Raw genomic sequence first — 22,980 nt, forward strand, 5'->3', positions numbered from 1 at the left:
CCCTCCCTGAGAACAAGGAAGTGTGATGACCGACCAAGCCACCTTGGCTCGGGCAATCAGAGTGTCACGACGTGACCAAAGGAAGTTCTTGTATCAGCCTCTCTACCTGGCTGATACAAGAACTCGAGAAGATCCAGCAAGAAGTGATGTACCACATAGTCGCCAACAACACCTGGTTGGCAACTACTACTCTACCAACCAGCGAAAGTCGTGCTGAGCTCTAATGTAACATCTTTCTCCTGATGGACAGGAGAAGAGGAGCAATCTGCTGCTCAGGGGACAAGTCCAAACCAACCTAACAACCCAAGTACCGAACTGCAGTCCCTGGAGGAATCCACCTGAAACCCTCTCCTGGCATCCAATCTGGCACAGGAGCACTGCCAACCGAGAAAGCCATTGTCTTTCTCCAGTTGACCAGTGCGCCCGATCCACAGCAGAAGGTCTCCAAAGCCTGCTCACATCTGTGTAGATTGGCCTCCTGGCCCTCTAAGTACAAGGCTGAGTCGTCGGCAAACTCAACGTCCAGAAGCTCATCTCCCCGTATAGGGAGTGCTAAACCCCTCAGACCAACCTGCTGTGACACCAAAAATCTGCTCATCGCCTCCGCATAGAACAGAAAGAGAAAGGGGGCAAGAGGACAACCCTGTCTGACAGATCGTGTGAGCATGAAGCGCTCACCTCTACCTCCTGCCAAAAGCACCTGACTATGAGCCTGTTTGTACAAAGCTGACACCCCTCTGATCCAAGCATCTGAGAAACCCATCCTGCGTAGAGTGCCCTCTAGAAAGTCCCAGTCAACTCTGTTGTATGCCTTCTCAAAATCGAGAAGAAGAATCACAAGGTCCTCCCCACGGAGCCGTGCCAGGGCAGAAGCCTCCCAGAAAGTGAAGATGTTGTCAAGGATACTGCATTCCTTGACAAAACCTGTCTGAGTCCCATGTATAAGGTTCTCCAAAAGTGGCTGAATCCTCAAACTCAGAGCCTTGGCAAGAATTTTGTAGGCTGAGTTGAGGATGGTGATGGGGCGCCACTGTCGAATCTCATCCAAGGAGCCACCCTCCTTTGGAATGAGGTAAATCAAGCCCTCACTCATGCTATTCGGCATCACTCCTGTGTGCAGAATGTACTGAAAGGCACTACAAAGATCTTGGCCAAGCAGGTCCCAGTACTCCAAGAAGAAACTGGGAGTCAGCCCATCCTCACCTGGACACCTACCACGAGGTAGGGCCCTAAGAGCCGTGTGCAGCTCCTCAAGCTGAAGAGACATCTCTAGTCTCTGGCACATCTCCTCAGTCACAAGACAAGGCATCTGTGCCCAAACCTGCTCTCTGCATGCATCCTGCCGCTCTGACTGGGGCTCAACCGACAGCAACTCACGATAAAAGTCAGTAGCAACTGCACGCATATCCTTTGGCTCACAAACAACTGACCCATCGGGTCCCCTCAAATGATTGACCTTGGCATGCGAGTGCCGGATCCCACTGTCTCAAAAAAAGCACCTGTCACTCTGTCACCCACCTGAGTCCACTGAGATGCCTATCGTTGAAAGGCAAACTCATGACGCCTCTCCTCTGTGCAAGCAAGCTCCTGTCGAGCCTGCTGTAACTGCTCCTCCAACCATGGACTGTCTCGATGCTGCTCCTGCATCCTCTGTAGTGAAGCAATGCCTCGTCTGAGACGCTGCTCCTCCTCTCTCGCTGCAGCCCGTCGAGCCAGAGACTCCTGGAGAAAAAAGTGGCTAAGCTGAGCTAGGCCTGAGGCCACTCTGTCTACAGGTAGAGCCTGGCTGTCCATGCCCTCTGTCCAAAGAGCCTCTACCCTCTCTCTGAGTGCTGAGTCCAACAAGACCCGCTCTGGGATGCGAAGCATCGTGCTCCCACTCCTCTACCTGTCTGCCACTGTGAGGATCACTGGTGCATGGTCCGAGAAGGATGTCCCTGCCAGGATGCCCACTGATCTCCCCAAGTCACTGAAGTGGTCACTAGTGTAGAAGCGATCTATCCGCGATAGATTCACTCCACCCACTCTGCGGTCCGACCTAGAGAAGGCAAGACTCTCTGGAGGTCTCACAAAGCCAGAGTGCTGCCATGTATCCGAGACCCTCAAAGTCATACACAACCTCTCCCAAGCTGCCAACTCGACTCCATGCACAGTAGCATGGCTGCCTCCAATCCTGCCATAAGGGTCCTCCAACATCTTGAAGTCCCCCCCTACACACCAATGGTCAGCCTGTGGCAAAGACTCAACAATCTGTGACCAAAACTCTGCACAAGCACTCGCCACATTGGGCGCATAGATGTTCAGGAAGCCCACAAGGCCACCCTGAACCTGCATAGTAATCCACTGAGCCCTGCCTGGCACAATAATCCCTCTGCCCACAATGGCCTGCTGCAATGAGTCTGCAATAGTCATACATACCCCACCCTGGATGCCTCCAGTTCCAAAAGCAGCTGACCAAAAGGTATCATATCGTCCACGCAAAATCTGACCACATCGCCGAATGCGGGTCTCAGACAAATGGTGCTCCTGTAGCATAAGGAGATCAATCTCTCCTCCCACAAGGCAACGCTGAAGCTCCTGACGCAATCGGCCCCGCTGTCGCTGAAACTGGGGCCCACCTAGTCCCTGCACGTTCCACGAGACGATCCTCACGGGGAGCGAGAGAGAACAGATGCTGCCGCAGCAGCAAGACGGGCTATCTTCGAGGCTGGCTTGGATGGGGAGTAATCCGCATCCGAGCGTCCTCTAGATAGGCGAGACTGTAGTGAGTGCCTAGTCCAAGCCCAAGCAAAGCGAGCCGTGCGTAAAGCAACCTCCTCTGTCCAGGAGTCCTCATGAATGTATACATAGCAAGGCAAACACTGCGTATCAGCAAAAAAGTACACCACAATGTGCCTACATCCTGCTGAGTTTGGGGGTGTCACCGCAAACTTGGCCAGTGGCCATAACGTCTGCAGTAAATCTGTAACTCCAAGTTCTCCCATGTGGTGAGAGAACTCGAGAACCTGTGTATGCAACCATCCCACCACTGAGTCGAGGGACCACTCTATCTCGGTCCTACCACAGAGGTGGAAGGAGAAACCAACTGCTGAGTCCAAGGCCTCTGTCTCCCTAGTGGCGAGGAACAAAGCATGGACCCTGAAGCAGGCTGCCTCGTGGTCTGCTGCGGAATCGCCGAGAAAGCGAGTGAACCCGTAGTCGAAGAAATCCCAACGGCGTCGGAGGTCAATGCTCGTCAGACCACGAGGGATAGCTGCAAGGGAAGAAGTCTGAATCTGCAGAGGGGGCTGCAAGAAGGGCTGACCCTCTCTCGCTAGGCGACTCGTGGCAAAGGCGCTGCCAAGAGATCTCCTAGCTGCCGGCGAGGGACGAGTCTCCTGAGTCGACTGTGGAACTGGAGCAGGAGGAGGGGGGTAAGGAGCTTGAGGGGGCGGGGAGGAGGAAAAGCGGGGTGGGGCGAAAGAGGTAGAGGGGCGAGGTGGGGAGTGGACGGGAGCAGAGGGCGGCGGGGGGGGGGGGGATGAGGAGGAGGGGAACTCTGAAGGGGGGATGGCTAGCGAAGGTGAAGCGGAGGTGGAGGCTGGCGTAGGGGGCTCCTCCTGCTCAAGAGGACCAAAGCGGTTCTCCGTGGGAACCCACTGCTGCTGAGTAGGCACCTGAGGGCCACTCTGAGTGTCAGGCTATCGCTGTGGCCCCTGGTGTCGACGGCCACGGGCCTACTGCCACCCCTCCTCCGCTGGAGCCCCAGGCTCGGAGGGTGACTCTGAATCTGTGCGCTGTGCCGCTGGCTGTGGCTGCGGCCCAGCCTTGGCAGGCTGGGGCTGAGGTTGAGGTGCAGGTCGTGGCCTCCTCCGTGGACAGGCCTTCGCTAGGTGGCCCATCTGTCTGCAAGTGAAGCACTCGTTCAGAAGACCCGAGTACTCCACACTCTGTCTAAACCAACCCCCACTCACCCGAGGCAGAAGGATGACCTTCGGGAGCGTGTGGGTATCTCTGACCAAAACTCAAACTGAGGGGATGCCAGCCGCCTTGGCAGCTACTGATGCTGCCGTACGAGGTGTCTCCAGGACAGTCCCAATGACGGAGCCAATCCTGGAGAGAAGTGGTCGGTACTCCCTTCGTAAACCCGAAAAGCAGACTGAGATGGGAATGTCTGCCTCCTCTACTAGCACATCCGAAGTCGGGTCAAAACCAGGTCGCCACTGTCAAAAGTGGGTGCGTGATGCTCGGATGGCCAGTGGACTCATAGTCAAAAATCCTTCTTTCTTTCTCTCTTTTCTTTCACATAGACATATAGAGGGTGTACGGGCAGCAAGACAAGGCAGGTTTAGGAGAGGTTTCTCTACTCTTAATCATATTTTGACACTCAGAACCATTATTGAGGAGGGGAGATCACCTGGGCAACATCTCTATTGTTGCTTTGTGGACTTCCGCAAAGCCTTCGATACAGTGCCCAGAGCTAGATTGATGTGTAGACTGCAAGAGATGGGGGTCCCCAAAGAGTTGATATGGGGGATTATGGCTCTATACAAGTCAATAGTGGGGCATGTACGCACTCTAGAGGGGATTTCTGATTTGGTTCACTCCACTGTTGGGGTGAAATAGGGTTGCCCGCTATGTCCTACACTATTTGGCATGTATGTGGATGAGGTTACTGACTATATTGAGAGGGATGGTGATAGAGAAGCACAGTTGGCAGGGACATGGATCCCACGTTTGATCTATGCTAATGATAATGTGTTGATTTCCGACTCCCCAGAGGGGATGCAACGTCCTTAAGATGCTTTGTCCACGATAGTGGATTGTCTGTTAACCTAGGGAAAACCAAGTTTATGGTGTTTAACACCACACCACAGTGGCTCAGGAGGTCAGCACCCACTTTTACATATGGCCAAGAGACGGTGGAGTATATAGATGCATACACCTTCAATGGACCCACGTTTTCATAGAGAAGAGCAATAGAGACTAGATTGATGAGAGCTTATACAGCCTTGGGAGGATTGGAGAAGATGTGTTCGCAGGTTCAGTTTCAGGAAGCTCGAACAAAGCTGTGTCTTTTTGACACTAAGGGGTTCAGATTTGGGGGTCCTCAGTGGACCACCATTAGCAAACCTGGTAGCACTAATGGATGGAGATGTATGGAGAGGCCTCTAGTCTCTATGATCTCTCAAATGATTCGGGCTAAGGCCTCAGTGCCACATGAGATTATTGGAGCTGAGCTAGCTGCCCCCCCTCTCGTAGTTAAAGCCCTTACTAGATCAGTTTCCTTTATGCATAAATTTACGGGACCTCCCCAAAGACAGATATGCTCGGCTAGCCCTCGAGTCATCCCGACAGCTAGCGCTACAAGGGGACACAACATGTTGGTATGGCAGATGACATCATGGTGTCAGTCACATGGTTTCAGCATGGATAGATTGCCTCATTCCACTACTCCTTGGATGCACCTTCCCTTTCTCTCACACGGACAGAGATCACTCGACTTATACGTCATGATTTGATTCAACTAGATACCAGAAGCACATGGATACAGCCGGTACAAGAGTTGGGCACGAAGATGGCTTTCTATAGAGAGCATCTCCTCCAACTAACAAAAGATGGATATGTGATAAGACCGGCCTATATGGACACCCATTTATCCTACGATGTGCTATTGGTCAAATGCGCACATCATCGCATCAGCTAGAGATTGAGACTGACAGATTTAGGAGAGTAGCAGCAAAAGCCAGGATATGCCAGTTGTGTCATATAGAGCCAGAGATAGAGTTACATTACATTTGTCATTGTCCGGTATACTATGAGATACGATGCCGCTTTCACTGTCTATTCAGAGAGGACTTTGGACCGTTGGCTAGAGTCATGAGATATCAGGATCAAAGATGCCTCGGATTGTTTTTGCTAGAGCTGCAGACACAAGGAGAGTCCCTTGAGGAGACATTCACAAAGGGAAATCACTGACTTTTTTAGAGCAAGGACTCAGCAACCAGATGCATGCTTCACAGCAGCCTTCACAGCCCACTTCTACCAAAGGTATATTAGTGGATAGAGCCATTGAGCTCGGGAGAGCTAGACGCCCACGTCTACAGGGGCGACCACAACATCGGCTCCATAAGAGAATCATGACTATTCTAGCACGACATGGGAGACGCCCAATACGACTATTTACAGAGGCGGACATTGTCAAAGCTCTTCAGCGATCGATGTAATGCTTTCTCGGACAATGCCCAATGCCGGGCATCCTCGGGCATGGATGACGATGATGATGATGATTTTAGTTTGACGATCTTAGTGTCACAAACTGGTTACGTGGCATGCCCGGACACACTCACACTGGCTGGTAGCAGTACGGACCCCCGCACATTGCGCTGACATGCTGACGTGGCATGACGTACGGACTTCCCGGAATTTCCGCCGCAAAACGCACTGACAGGGTGACGTGGCACAGTGTACGGAGATTCCACTTTTTGCAGAGATGCTGTATGGAATTCCTGCTTTACCGCTGGCTGAAAATTATTGGCAGCTTTTGGCTCCAATGCTTTATTTTTTAGAAGCTTTCCACTTATAGCTTTTGGGGCTTTGCTTTTGGGCATCCCTTGTAACCAGTAAATAAGTGGGCAGGGCCTCACTTCTCAGAGCATTTGGACGTAGAGTCTGAGAGTGAGCACCTACCAACTCTCTTGTACTTTGAACGCAGATTAATACAAAAAGAAATACCAAAAGAGACGCCAGACTTTGGGGCCAACACTCATGCCGATTGCTTTTCTGAGGGCCTGCCAGGCGAGTTGCCACCAGCTCGTCCTGAGGATCATACCATTGATCTGATACCTGGAAGCACACCACCAACCGGCCACCTTACCGTGTGAGGCGAGCCCAGAATGAAGAGATTATGAACCAAGTGAAAGACCTCTTGGAAAAGGGTCTTACCACCCGAGTACTTCACCTTACTGCTCTCCGGTGTTGTTGGTCTTGAAGAAAGATGGATCTTGGAGAAAGTGCATTGATTATAGAGCTCTCAATAAAATCACCATCAAGAACAGATTTCCAATTCAGAGGATCGATGATATTCTTGACCGATTGCAGAAATCCTCTTGTTTCAACACGATCGATTTGAAGAGCGGATATCATCAGATCCGAATCGCGCCGGGAGATGTCTACAAGACAGTTATTCGGACGACCTTCGGTTTATTTGAATCTTTGGTGATGCCTTTTGGCCTTACCAATGCTCTAGCGACCTTTAACCGAATGATCGACAAGATTTTCAAAGAGTATAGATCTTTTGTTGGCACTTTCTTTGATGACATTATTGTCTTCTCCAAGGATGAAGCAAAACATAGAGAACATCTGCTACACGTCTTTCAGGCATTAAGAGATCACAAGTTGGTGATCAATGCAAAGAAAAGTGAATTTTTCTTATCAGAGATAAACTTTTTGGGACACATCATCTCAGCAGCAGAGCAAGAGTGCAGATAGACCCGGCCAAGATTGAGACTATCTGTGATTGGCGTGGTTTGAGGGTTTAGGGTTTAGGGTTTAGGGTTTAGGGACTTGACTGGACTGACTGAACCCTGCTGTGGTGTAGCTTGTCCACGGACACATAGGGTTGGGATGTGTCACGTGACATCCCCTCCTTTTCAAAGTGAGGTACTGGTACCGAATAATATGGTGTCGAAGGAGATCGCCAACAACATCCGGAATCCTAGAAGGGACTCTTCGCCGGCCCACTCTGATGTGTGGGTCGTACGGTACTTGAACTTCATAAAGGTCTGCAACGCTTGCTTCTTTGGGCCGCGCCGAAAGCAACACAAAGTCTTCTGAATCTCCTTTCTTGCTTCAACTTCGTCTAGAGTCCTGCTTCTTTTGTCTTCAAGAATCTCCATGGCTGAAAATTCTTGAAACCATCTCCAACACAAAACCATGAACATACCCATTCCATGTATAGTGAAGGAAAAAAATCTTGTCTTCGCTAAAGACTATGCATGCAATGTAGATGAACAAATAGACGAAGTGACAACCCGTTCATCAAACACATGCAAACAATGAGATCGAATCTTTTCTCTTTGATCGAAATCAATCAACTGTGGCAAATCACAATGGAAATGCCCATGCTTGGTGCTCATACAATCGTGTGCTCTTTCGGAAACTGTGTCATGCGACGGAAGAAACATGGAATGTGACTTCTTGACATACAAACTTTTCAGCTTTTCATGAACAATCCGCATACATTCGTGCTCATCCATGAGAGAAATGTGCTCAACATACAATATGTCATGCCTAGGAAAAGGGATCACATAACGATGCTGACTAAAATACAGGAAACCGTCACGAATGAAACACTCGAACAATGCGTGCGTATCAATCATGCGAACACACAATACTTCCTGTGATGGTTCTTTGGACCAAGGCTCGAGAGCCAAGATCGCTTCTTCGGGATCTATCGAATCTTCGTGTGGGGGATCTGTGGACCTCAACTCGAAAGCCAAGATCGATTCTTGGTGATTGATCGAATCTACAATGAGGTTAGCGTCACTAGAAAAAGCATCTACTAACACATCATCCTTGTGAACAATCACATCCTCTTCATGCAATTCATCATGCTTGTGAGAAATCACATCTTGATCATGCAAATCATCATGCTAATCATTGTGCTTCAAATCATCATGCAAATCATTATCATTCAATTCATCATGCTTCTCATCATGCAATTCCTGTGTATCATGCTGTGGAGAAGAGGAGACTGAGAGAGTCCTTTTTTTGAATCCTTTCAATCTTGTCCTGCATATTAGCAATGAGAGATGGAGAATCAGCAATGTCCTCTCCATGAATGACAATAGGAGAATCACTTTTGACATTGAGAGTTATAGTGTTAGTCAGAAAATCCATGAGAGCGTCATTATCACGAAACCATCGAATGCCCAAAATCATATCACATCCCGAGAGAGGAGAAACAACAAATCTTCTAGTGAAGACAGTCTGTTTGATTGCAAACAACACATCAAGACATTCGTCGATGATGAGAGCGTCCATACCAGGACGAAAGCCAAAGACCTCGATAGGAGATCTCGGACTAACTTTGATGCGGGCTCTCTCAACAAGAGAGGAATTGATCACATCATGTATACTACCTGGGTCAAACAATATGACAAAACGGTGCCCCGACGTACGACCATAACATTTAATGAGAGAATCATCAATGGGAGGGTCCTGAGAAACTGTGGGCACAATCGTGTTATCATTCATTGCATTGACAGATGTAGTGGGTGCTATAGGTTCCTTAGATTCATTCGATTCAAGCTTAGGACATGTTCTTTTTATGTGACCCTTAATGTGACAATGAAAACAACGACCTTCTTTAAAATACGTGCTTTGTTCTTCCGAAGTGATGTATCCTCCTACAATTCCTTGTGCTACCTTTTCATCTGGAGTAAGCTTAGGTTTAGCAGTTGTGTTAGCCTTACCCTTAGATTCATTGAAAGAATTCTTTGATGAGAGACTGTTGGAAGATTGGTTAGAAGAGTGATCATTCTTACCGTTCTTACCGTTCTAAGGAGTCTGCGAGGTACTTGTGGAAGTCTTGTTCTCCTTAGGCTTTCCCTTGTTGTGCTTCATCTCCTGTGCGAGAGCAATCGCTACCGCCTTGTTGAGATCGATTGGATCGAATACCTCGACATCGTACTTGATATACTCGTCCAATCCAAAGAGAAAAGCCTCTTTGCGTTCATCATCCGACATGCGAAGTTGGGTACCTAACTGCAAAACACGATTAAAAAAAGACATAACCGGCATACCATTTTGCTTGAGAGCACGCCAATCGTCCTTCAATCGTGCAAGGTACTGAGGTGGCATAAACCGCGCCTTGAGCTTGTCTTGGAAATCAGCCCAACTAAAAGAGGGGGGCGTGAAATCGTCAACTGCCTCTAGGTGCGCGGCTAGCTGTGCCTCTTGCCATGCGTGGTACCAATTGATGGCATCACCGGCAAGATACATAGCTGCCGTCAATACTTTGCTATTCCCTGTCTTCTTAGTTGTCGCAAAATAAGCATTAAATTGATGCAACCAAGAATGAATAATAGTAGCATCCATCTTACCGTCATACTTACTGAAAGTCAACTTTTCTGTAACTAGATGGTTGGAATCCGCGTCGTGGCTTGCGCCACTTGACGAACTTCCACGATCTTTGGGTGGTTCGGTCTTCGAGGCTAGGATGTGGGAGATAAATTCTTGATGACGAATCTCCCTTCGAGCCTCGCATTCATCGCGCTCGCGTTCGAAAGCAAGTCGATTTTCTTCTTGTTTTGCGGCAAGAGCAAAGCGCTCACGCTCCTAAGCAAGGCGATTTTCATCGCGCTCGCGGTCCTTGGCTTCTTGTGCTTCTGCTTTGCTTGCAAGTTGTGCAAATGCAACTCGATTCGTTTCTTGTTGTTGTGCCATCATGTCCAACATCGACTTGACCATCATCTCCATAGGAGTGAGTGCAACTCGTGGCGTAGATGGCAAAGGGGGAGGGTCGAAAAGTCTCCTGGTGGGGAAAAATCTTCGCCGCCTCTCTCATGCTCATCACCTGTATGCGAAGTATCCATTCCGCTTCGGGTGACGACTATGCACTATAATCTTGGGTTTTGAAGTTCGCGAGGAACTTGGGTTTTTGAGGTTCTTGAGGTCCTTGATTCGTGAGAATCTAGGGTTCTTGAGGTTCTTGAGTCTTGAGGGTCTTGGGTTCTTAGGGTTCTTGGTTCTTGAGGTTCTTGAGGTTTTCTTTCGCTTGCAAATCGCGTTGGAGAAGGATCTTCTCTTCACCCGAGTTCTACCCTTTGCTGCGGGCGCACCCCTTGGCGGCCTTGCGCTCACACCAAGGTTGCTTTTTTCCACCTCACGTCGATTGGCCGGCCACTAAGTGCACAGTCCGCTCTCCATGAGTGAAAAGAGACACAAGGGGAATCTGGACAAGCCCTTCTTTCCTGGGATTCCTGTCACTCTTCAACAAAACACGATTAGGAATCGTCACGCCCAAGTAAAGTCATGTTCGTGCGATCGCAACAAGCAAAAAAAATTCTTGTGGTTCTTTCCTTGAGTAATGCAGAACACTTCCAAAGCTCTGATACCAATGTTAGGTGCAACGGAATGAATGTTGTATTTTCTCAAGATTAGTGATCTTTATTGCTCAAGGTTCCTTTTAGTTCTTTGGAGAAAGAGAGAGCTTTCCGTCTTGTAGAGTGTTGTGGTCACGAACAAAGTGAGTGGATATTGTGCGTGCAAGTGAATGAGACTGAGAGAAGGAGAGAGAAGAGATACGACACCCGAGAGGTTGTAAAACCCTCCTCCGAAGGCCCCACTCTCGTCGGCGAGAGTGGTCTACTTTGATTGCACAAAGGTGTACAATGCGTATGCAATGGGACTATGCTGATGACGACGGCAACTTGGTTTGAAATCTGAGATCTTCTAGATGCTGAATTTTCACGTGTAGGGGGTAAACCCGGTGGTAAATCACTTGAGAACACATCACTATACTCCGTGACTAAGTGAGTCAACTTTTGCCATGCAAAACGAGAAAGTAAACTAGAGTTATGCTCGGATGGAGAATCTTGTAATTCCTGTAATGTTTGTTTCATTACCATTAGAATTCATGGCACTTTCCATACCATTCCTAGAATTTATTGCACTTTGCATACCACTACTAGAATTCACCGCACTTTGCTCTTGAGAATTCACAAGACTTAGAGACAAACAGTAACACAAAAAGACTTCATCTATTAAATCTTCTTTCTGCAAAATAGAAAGCTCAGCTGTACATATAAGAGATGCAGATGGTATATTTTTCTCACCAAGCAAAAGCACATGTTTACCATTGGCCATAAACGGTAAGGAGTTGTGTTCATAACTAGTGTGCAATGTGTTTCCTAAACCATGCATCCACTCCCGTCCTAAAACTACATCAGCACGGTCCATGTTCATAACTTGGAAGTCAAGGGTCATCGTATGATCTTGAACAATAGCCTCAACCCCTTGAACTACCGTGTCCCAGACTTCTTTATCATTCCCAGACATCTGCTCCACCACATACTTGTGAGAGCAGGGAGTTTGCGTAAGCTTCAATTTCTTGACTAGCTTATAGTTTAAGAAGTTACGAGTTGCACCATCATCCACTAAAATACGAATACGTTGTCCGTTAATAGTGCCATGCATGCGAATCAAACCATGGGGGCCAAAGGTGGACTGCCACATTGAAGCAGGCACACAACACTTGTGCTTCTCTTCCATATGAAGAACCTCTACAGCACAATATTTAGGATGAATCTAACGTGAGGCGTTACATCGTGTGCATGGCCTTTTCTTTGTCTTGCAAAAGAGGACAACCTTTCTTGTTATGTTGGTCCAAAAGACATCTAAAACACAAATTGTGTTTCTTTGCACGCTCAAAATCAACAGGTGTTGAGAGACCCACGTGGAGTATCTCGTGATTGCTTAGGCTTCTTAGCCTCTTGTGGGCGTGGAGAGGTAGATTGACTCTTATTCCTCTTGGAACATGTGGGAGATCTACCTTGCCATTGGCTCTTAGCCACATTGCTCTTAACAAAAGTATTCTTAGAGTAGGGAACATTTCCTTTCCTCTCTTGGTCATCATCATATCTTTGGGCATGACTAATGGCTTCTTCCAAACTTTTTGGATGCTGGGTCTTGACATGAAGACGATAGTCTTTGTCAAGACCCCTATTAAAACCCCGTATCTTTTGGAATTCATCGTTTTAATATGATTTCCTGATACTTCGAAAGGTACTGTGTGAGAGAGAGGCCAGACATGCGGCATGCATCCCATGCTAACCAATTATCTTCTTCATTGGAGTCCAAAAACTCTTTGGAGAAAGAAGCTTAAAACGCAAGCCAAGACGGAGAACGAGCATCTATTGGAAATGTCATCCACCACTTATAGGCCTTGCCTTTAAGAGATAGACTTGTTTCCATAGCCGTCTTTATACCCGCGGTGAGTCTCAATCTATAAATATCACTCCATTTGTGTAAGAACGTATTGACCGCATCCTTGTTGCGATCACGCTCTTCCCCGTGAAACTCAGGAATGGTGATATTATTAAGTAATGCATTGCTACCTTCTGCATCTTTTGCAGCACTTGTCTCTTGGACTCCTTGAGTCGTGCGAGCTTGGTTCCCTTGAACCGTGCTACTTGTGGCTCCTTGAGTCGTCTGTGAATTCATAAATTTCACAAGTAACTCCGTAAGATTGGTAACATTTGCATTGAGTGCAGAGAGGTTGCTTTCAAGTACACTTTGGCGATGTTCCAAAGTCTTAAAAGAAGCCATATTTGCAAGCCCATGATCTCCTAGATCATCATCATCATGCATATTAGTGTCAGCAGCACCCGTGGTGCCCTCATTTTGATCTACGTGCTCAAAATCAAACGTGTGTGTAGGTGGGATATCCTCACTGGCCATGGTAAACACACAGTAATGCAAAGAGAGAAAAAAAAAACAACAACTTGTACCTTGAGAAATTGAAGTCTTTGTGTTTTTTTTGCTCCACGATTCGCGTTGCATGCGAACCTCGCCTTGCGGGAATTTGAGCGCTTCACTTGTCGTTCGTTGTAAGAACACCTTTGATGATTCTTCACAAGAACCCGTCGTTTTTGTGAAGGCTTTTTTTCACTTTGAAGCTACCTCCTTCAGGAAAAAAGAATTTTTGGAGGAAAACTTGCCTTCCTCGAAGAAGTGAAAAGGAAGGGTGAAGCTACTTCCTTGAAGTTTGAAGCTTTCCCTTTCCTTCTAGTTTTCCTTTCAACACAAGTATGCTATCTTTCCTTGTTATACACAACAAGGGTCAATAGCTTGATGGTAAAGTGTTTGCCTCTTACCCTCGTGGGGTGGGTTAAACCCTCCATGCACGGGTTAAGCAGGCCTTCCTACGCGCGCAGCCAACGGTGCTAACGGAAGCCTTCGGAGCCTCAATGCCCTCGAGTTTCCAGTCAAGTTTGCCTTGGTCGCCCGCCTTAGTCGTGCGTTGTGGAGGGCGTAGATGGGGCGTCCGCTGTCACTATCTGTCCGTACATTATTCGCGCAGAAAACTGTGCCTGCCTTCTTTGTGCTGCACAGCGGAGACGTCGCTGTCTGCGAAATGTGGGGGAGAAGCAACGCGTCGCATGCACATGCAACCCGCTTTTCCTCTTCTCCAAAAAAGCTCTGATACCAGTGAAAGGGGGCGGTCGTAATGCGTATGCTAGTCTCCACCCAACCGTGCTATCTTATAGCCTCCCCCTAGCGTACACACTATCCGGCCGTGCCGGTGCCCTTGCCCATAGGACCCATGTCCTTACACAAAGAGGTGACTCCCTTTCAGACATTGAAAGAGAAATTGACTACAAGACCAGTTCTGACTTTGCCGGATTTGCAGAAGTCATTCGAAGTATATTGTGATGATTGTGTCGTAGTCTGGGTGCGGTCTTAATGCAAGAAGGCCATGGCGTTGCCTATGAGAGCCGATTGTTTTGAAGGCTTGAATTGACAGCACAGATATATGAGAAAGAGCTTTTGGCGGTTATCCATGCTCTTACTCAGTGGCAACATTACCTACTCAAAGCCGATTTTACGGTCTTCACAACTCACTACTTCTTGTCACATAAGCAGGTATCGGAAAAGCAGATACGATGGGCTAACATCTTGTCACAGTTTCACTTCCAGATTCTCCATGTGCAGGGACAGAAGAACTTGGTGGCAGATGCTTTGTCCCGGAAGCCATTTGTCTTGGCTATTTCCGCAATACATCATAGAAGCTTCGAGGACATGGTCGATCAATATGCCACAAATCCAGATTTTGCAGATATATTCGGTCGAATACAGATGGGGGAGGTAGTAGCGGGATATTCCATTCGAGATGGATACTTGATGAAGAAAACCATACTGTGCGTTACACAGCCGTTGAGGGAAAAGGTTCTAACCGAACGCCACTGTCCACCATTTGCCGGTCACCGTGGCATTGACACCACTCTGAAAGGTGTGGAGCGATACTTCTTTTGGCCAAGACTCAAGAAGGACGTGGACGATTTTGTACACAGATGCTTGGTATGCCAGAAGGTCAAGTTTGACAGGCATAAAGCACAGGGATTGTTATAGCCTTTACTCATTCCCACCCGCCCCAGGGAAAGTATTGCTATGGATTTCATTTTTGATCTCCCGAAGACAGAATGGGCACGATGGTATTTGAACTGTTATTGACAAATTTAGCAAGCAAGCTCATTTCATTCCAGTGAAGAAAACAGTCAAGCCGGGTCACTTAGCGAGATTGTTCATTGCCCAGATATTCAGATTACATGGCATGCCTGAGACAATTGTCTCTGATAGAGATCCCCGATTCACAAGTTTGTTTTGGAAGGCTATTTGGGAGAACATTGGCACACGGTTGCGGTTCTCGTCATCTTTCCACCCGCAGACAAATGGGCAATCTGAGATCGCAAATTCAATCGTACTGGATTTATTAAAGTCTTACATTTCGGATCAGAAAACTCAATGGGAAAGGTTTTTACCTTTGGTGGAATTTGCCTACAATAACACGATTCACTCTTCAACGGGGAAGGCGCCATTTGAGATTATTGAAGGTGCTACGAAGGTTCCACCCTTCCTAAGCACGAAAGATAAGATTTTTGAAGCCGACCAGTACACAAGGGACTTGGACACTGCTTCTGCCAAGGTTTGGGAAGCTTTAGAGAAATCTCAGGAAAGACAGAAAAAGGCAGCAGATCGACACGGTTGTGATTTGAAATTAAAGGAAGACGATTGGGTGCTCTTACGTTCTGAGAAGGCACGCCTGAGAAAGAAAAAGGGAAAGGAACGTCTTTTTCCAAAGCCTAGCATGAGATACTATGGACCTTTCCAAATAAAAGAAAAGATAAATGATGTCTCTTTTAGACTGAAGCTGCCCGATACTTGGAGAATTCACAATGCTTTATGTGAGTTTCTTGAAGCCTTTAAAGACGATGTGCCTGATGATGGGTAGCCAGTTGAGCAACGTGAAGTGGAGGAAAGCGAGGAGATACTCGTTCTAGAACAGATACTGGCACATAAAGATAGAAAGATAGAAGGTAAAGTGATGAGGCGGTTCTTGGTTAAATTCAAGAACTATCCCGCATTGGATGCAAAGTGGATGGAGGAGGAGGACCTAGCAGATACTCCTCAGATTGTGAACCTTTACCTTGAAACATTCGGTTTAGCATAACCTACTCCAATAGAGCCCCGATTTCAGCATGTTCGAATCTAGTGCAACGGGTATACACAAGAGGGGAGTCACTCCGCTCCTTTGTCAACAGATTGCCCCGAGACTTTGATTTGATATAGAGTCACTGATGTGCCTTAGGGTTTCAGGGATACTGCTGAGCTGACAGTATTCTGTTGTATGACTTTATGAACTGGAAATCCCGATAATAAAAATTATACTGATTGATTTGAACTTGACTTGTTTAAATGCAAGAACTGATAGACGAAATAACTGCAGCATTTCGGTCTCATAAATCTCTATAGACATGATTGCAAAAAGGATTAGTTAATCAGGCATTTGTGAGGTCCCGATTGGATCTAGATGCGATTGCTAAATACGTTGCCGATTGATCATGGTCTGAGATTGGAATGGATTTTGACTGTGATTTGTCATGTGATGTGCTCTGATGTGACTGTCGATTGGTACATGTGCTAGACGTGTTGTTCCTAGTGCGTCGGTACTAACAGTTAGTGTCTGCTAAGACAGTTTAGGGCCTCTGTTTGTTTTGTGGCGTAATCGAGGGCGATTACAATGCTTTCAAGAGGGGGGTATGTCACAAACTGGTGACGTGGCATGCCCGGACACACACACCGGCTGGCAATAGTACAGATCCCCGCACATTGCGCTGACATGCTGACGTGGCATACCGTACGAACTTCCAGAATTTCCGCCGCAAAACGCACTGACAAGGTGACGTGGCACAATGTACAGAGATTCCGCTTTTTGTGGAGACGTTGTACAGAATTCTTGCTTTAGCACTGGCTGAAATTATTGGCAGCTTTTGGCTCCAATGCTTTATTTTTAGAAGCTTTTCACTTACAGCTTTTGGGGCTCTGCTTTTGGGCATCCCTTGTAACCAATAAATAAGTGGGCAGGGCCTCACTTCTCAAAGCATCTGGACGCAGAGTCTGAGCATGAGCACCTACCCACTCTCTTGTAATTTGAACACAGATTAATACAAAAAGAAATACCGAAAGGGGCGCCAATCTTTGGGGCCAAATCTCTAGGCACGGAACTACGCCGGGCCGGGTCGAATCAAGTGTCAATTGTGAACCGTTTTGAAGTGAATCTCTGCTGTGTCGCAGTAGAATCTTGACTTGGAGTGTCCAAGTTTGTTACACTTAGTCTTTTAGTTTAGTCTTTCACTCTACTTCATTTTATTTTTGTAACCAGACATTGGATTAGATCCACAAGGAATGTATCAGTTTGGTCTCATAGGTCATTTTGGCCTTTTGAAGACATTTAACATAACATTTCATCTCATTTTCATCTCTCTCTCTCTCTCTCTCTCTCTCTCTCTCTCTCTCTCTCTCTCTCTCTCTCTCTCTCTCTCTCTCTCTCTCTCTCTCTCTCTGTGTGTGTGTGTGTGTGGGGGGGGGGGGGGGGGGGGGGGGGGGGGGGAAAGATCATCTCTATAAATTTGAATACAATAGAACCCTGGAGATGCTAGAAGTAGCCTGTCTCGCAAGATGTACACGGCTAAAAAAAACCAAAGGTGTCTATGGAAGAATTCACCAAATGCAACTCCTCAGGGTGGGATATGGGAGGAGTGCAGGATAAACCACTGTGGTGGGGAGTAATGCCACTCAATGCGACCTCTGACAATGCCGAGTCCCCCCTATTAGCACAGGATGGAGTTGCATGGTTGTACTAATCTCCCAAATAGAGGAACTCAAAGAAGGACTGAAAAAAGAATGCATAGCGGAGCTCAAGGAAGACATGATACAGGAATTAGATGCAAAGCAAGGGAATTGGATCGAGGTAGTAAAGAAAAACATCAAGAAAGAAGTGCAGGAAGAGAATGCGAAAGAAGATGTGATAAGGGTTCAGGACACACTGGAAGAGGAGAAGCTACGTTATGCACGCAGGCTAAACGTGCGTATTACTAGACTCCCAGAAGGGGCTTCACCTGATTCAGATGCGCAGGAGTTTTGTCGGAGCATGGGATACACAACCATGCCATTCACACGGGTCTGGAGGGCAGGGAAAGATGCAACTAGATCTAGAGCTCTTATTTTACAGATGCAGTCTCAGGAGGACAGAATTGCTTTCTTTCGAAAGCGAGCCATACTACGTGGGCGGCCCGGTGAGACCATATATATGGATGAGGACTTGACCAGGATGCAGACTAAGCATAGGAGAGCATGCATGCCTCAGATCCTACACGCCAGGAGGGAGGGCAGAAAGGCCTTCTACCATGATGGTAGGGTCTTTATCGATGGTCGCCCTACTAAATAGGGCCACGTGGCCTATGAAACATCAGTACCACCGGAGATATTGATTAGAGGAGTAGTATGGAACTGCAATGGCTCTCTATGGACGCGGCCAGACATGCTAGAGGAGGTCATGGAGGGGCATGATTTCATATGTATCACAGAGACTAATGAGAGCCCGGAGAGGGGATTCCAGTGGGAGTCAGCTTTCAGGCATACTACACGCCAGAGTATAGCTAGAGGGTCGAGGGGAGTGGCTATTTTATTTAGACATACTCTACAGAGTCACATTCAGATCATGAGCAGGGATGAGGAGGCCAGATATCTATGGGTACATCTGGAGATATCACATCAGAGATGGATTTATCTAGCCATTTGCTATTTTCCTCCACGTGGATCTAGATATGCGGGTCAAGAGGGTGCGGGACAGGTTAGAGATAGTGACTCCCCATACGCGTCTCTATCGGAGGATATCCTACATTACTCCACACTCGGAGAAGTCTTCCTCATGGGGGACTTCAACGGCCCCAGACAGTGTGAGATATATGACATGGAGCAGCCCGATATTATGAGGACTCTTGACCCGGAGGAGATGGGGATTGGCAGATCTTCAGACGACACAGGCCAGGATACCACAGGATATGGTAGATACCTTCTAGAGTTGGGCAGCACACACCATCTCGTTATTTATAACGGGATGCATCGATGGCCAGATTCTACCGGACTGACTTGCTTCCCACATGGAGGAGGGGGGAGCACTGTGGATTACGTCTTGGGACCTCTATCTGCTGCACACTTATTACAGTCATTCAGTATTGGACGCTGCCCACTCGGAGCCGACCACACCTTTCTTAGCTTTGCACTCTCATCCTCCATCTCACTTGACACTCCACCTCCTACACACACACACCAAGATCCACTTTACTCATGAGCTCTCACATGTCTACATTGATCATCTCCACTCACGCTTGCTCTCCCTTGACCCTCATGCCCCACTCGACACACTTACCACACAATTCACACAGACTCTCCATGATTCAGCTCTTCACAGTTATCCTCATAGCACTCACACACACCCATCTCGAGTGGGGTCTATGCCACAGAATGGCTGGTATGATGATGATTGCCGGGAGCTCCGCAGAGGTCTTCGTGCAGCAGAGGTTCGTGGCGAGATCACACACAGACAGGCACAGAGGCGCATGCAGTCCCTTATCCGCCGTAAAAAGCGAGAATGGGAAGAATGTCAGTATTGGGAGTTATATCACTTGCTCATGAGTAGAGATAGTGGAGAGGCCTGGCGACGCATCCGCGAGCGAGGGCGCCCGACACCTATACATGATCCTCACCTTTGGCATGATTATGCAGAGCGCCTCTACCAAATACCAGGGCAGCCACCTATACCCACACCACAGAGACCACGACCGATTACAGCATCATTCTTTACATCTCATATGGTGAGCAGAGCCATCTCACACCTCCAGCATGGAAGAGGCAGAGATGAGTCTGGATTACAGGCAGAGCATTTGATTTATGGGAGAGATACCTTGGCACCACTTATTGCTCACCTCTTCAACAGGGCTCTAGTAGAGGGATTCCCAGACTCGTGGACAGAGCATACCATTGTGCCTATCCACAAGTTAGGGGATGTTATGGACCCGGGCACATATCGCTCTATAATGATAGGGCCCATGCTGGCCAAGTTATATGGAGCAGTATTGGAGGAGGCATTGAGCACTCTAGCCAAGACGGAGGGTCTTAGAGCTCCAGGCCAAGCAGGATTTCGACGGTCTTTCTCTACCATAGACCATATCTTCACTCTTAGATGTCTGATTGATCAGACTCGAGTGAAGAAGAGGAGATTGTATTGCTGCTTTGTGGACTTCCACAAAGCTTTTGACACAGTACCTAGAGAGAGGTTATTCAGACGACTGATGGATCTGGGTATGGGTGAGGAGATGATTTGGGGGATATATGCATTGTATGAGCATGTTTCTGGCAGAGTCAGATGTCCAGGAGGTATATCAGACACTCTTGTTAGCACCATTGGGGTGAAACAGGGGTGCCCTCTTTCACCTACACTATTTGGACTCTATATTGATGAGATTGTGGACTTCATTCAGCACAGAGGAGGAGATGGAGTGGAGATAGACGGGACTACAGTACACATATTGCTCTACGCAGATGACATAGGGCTAGTAGAAAAGTTTGCTGAGAGGCTACAGCAACATCTTTCAACGCTTGATGATTTTTGCTTACAGCGAGGGCATTCAGTGAACCTTGGTAAAACCAAGGTTCTTATCTTTCATACTTCAGCACAGGTCAGGAGGCAGAGTGCATTTATAGCAGCAGGAGGGAGCATTGAGATTACAGGGTCATATGTTTACCTTGGCGTGACCTTCACAACAGCATCAGGGGCATTCTCGATGGCACAGGCAGCTAGAGACAGACTCACTAGAGGGTATTTAGCACTGGCATTGATGGAGAGACAGTGCCATCAAGCACACTTTCAGGAGCCCCGTACAAAGGGGTGGCTGTTTGATACACTGGTCACACCAGCACTTATGTATGGGGCTGCGATATGGGGCCCAAGGCTAGCTGCTTCTGTATGGACTCTAGTAGAGCGACCACAGATACTCATGATCTCTAGACTCATTCGCAGCAAGCCCTCAGTACCACATGACATCATTCAAGCCGAGCTTGCTGCACCACCTATGCTGGTTGAGGCACTTTTTCAGACTGTATGCATGCTGCACAGACTTCAGAGCATGGACAGAGATCGTATTGCATATCGAGCCTTCTCGGCATCACAGGACATGGCATTGACAGAGGATAGGACCTCATGGTATGCTCAGACACGGGATTGGTTTTCTTCTCAGGGACTGGACATTGATAGACTGCTGCCACTACAGTACGACACTCAGGCCCCCACCTATTCCCTCACACGATCTGAGAGGAATAGGGTCATTAGACAGGAGATATAGCACACCTACATTTAGAGGACATGGGTTGACCCAGGACATGAGCTACCATCGAAAATGCTACATTACCGCGAGCATTTTCTACAGCTATCAGAGCAGGGATTCATTGAGACCCCCTTATACATGCAGAGATATATGCCACATCACCTTCGGGTGGCCATTGGGCAGCTTAGAGTGTCCTCGCACCAGTTGGAGATTGAGAGGGGCAGAGCCAGAGGCATACCACGAGATGAGCGTATATGTCCTATTTGTCATACAGAGGTGGAGAGCAAGGAGCACTTCATGGTGAGATGCCCAGCTTACTCGGAGCTCAGAGTTCAGTTTGGCATAGAGGATACACTCCAGCAGTGTATAGCGAGGAGTGACCAGATCCAGCTAGGCCGCTTCCTGACCACTGCTTTTAGCATGCGTGAGCACATTCTACAACCACTGCAGCAGGGAGGTGCGAGTACACAGCGGACTATTACAGAGTTCTTCCAGCGAGAGGTGTCTAGCTAGAGACCTCCGACTCACACGAGCGGGCTCACGCTTCAGCAGGCCGACACCCAGAGAGCGCGTCGTAGACCACGAGTCCCTGGCTATCTGAGACGGCGACCACATCACGACGAGGTATTGAGGATACGGGCACTACATCAGCACCACCTGGAGATGAGGTATGCATCTACGCATTGGACCACCAGGCTGCAGGAGGCTCTTCGACCACCCTCCCCTATGTATGACATTCTCCACCCACCCCCTATAGTATGCTTTTAGCTGGACATTGCCCACCATCATGTGGCCTTGTATTATACTGTGTAGTCATTTTCTGTTGTGACAGAGCTACACACACGTGCCTATACTGCTATGCTACACACACAAGGTAGCCACTATCCGTGGAGTCGGAGCTACCACCCACTCTCATACTCATTCACAGTAGGCACAGTCGGTTTATTCTTTCTCTCATTTTACCGACACCCAGATCACCACTTTTGTATATGATTTGGTCTCATAGGCCAACTTTAGCCTTTAGTAGACGTAAATAAAGCTCTCTCTCTCTCTCTCTCTCTCTCTCTCTCTCTCTCTCTCTCTCTCTCTCTCTCTCTCTCTCTCTCTCTCATGGGTTTGAACTCTCTCACTGTTTTTAGGGTTTCGTCACCACTTTTGGACAATTTTTAGGGTTTTGAAATTGTTTTTTTGGCTGTTTTTAGGGTTTCAAAACTGTTTTTTTGCTGTTTTGTAGGATTGTCACTGTTTCTTGCTGTTTTAACGAGTTTCGCCACTGTTTTTTGCTTTTTTTTTAAGGGTTTCAAAGCTGATTTCTCTGTATTTTAGGGTTTCACAATCGTTTCTTGCTGCTTTTTAGGGTTTCTCGTATTTTTTGGTTGTTTTACTCTCTCTCTCTCTCTCTCTCTCTCTCTCTCTCTCTCTCTCTCTCAATGGAGACCAAGAGCAACTCACCCGTGTGCAAGTTCCCTCGACGGTAACGAAGGCAACATTCATGGTCACGAACAAGAGAACAACACAGGTGGAAAAAGAGATGAAAGAGTGGAAACGGAGA

At 47.7% G+C, this 22,980-nt stretch overlaps 1 protein-coding gene and 2 pseudogenes across 2 annotated transcripts in view; 2 read left to right on the forward strand and 1 right to left on the reverse strand.

Annotated features, from left to right (window-relative positions):
- LOC147453265 (nudix hydrolase 19, chloroplastic-like) overlaps positions 1-22,980 on the reverse strand; it is a 117,688-nt gene that overhangs the window by 16,733 nt on the left and 77,975 nt on the right. The gene's annotated exons all lie outside the window — the stretch shown is intronic.
- On the forward strand, positions 18,584-20,313 carry LOC147453266 (uncharacterized; annotated as a pseudogene).
- On the forward strand, positions 20,421-22,196 carry LOC147453267 (uncharacterized; annotated as a pseudogene).

This window comes from Adiantum capillus-veneris, chromosome 8, assembly GCF_014529385.1.
Source record: "Adiantum capillus-veneris isolate H3 chromosome 8, ASM1452938v2, whole genome shotgun sequence".
Classification (NCBI taxonomy): domain Eukaryota; kingdom Viridiplantae; phylum Streptophyta; class Polypodiopsida; order Polypodiales; family Pteridaceae; genus Adiantum; species Adiantum capillus-veneris.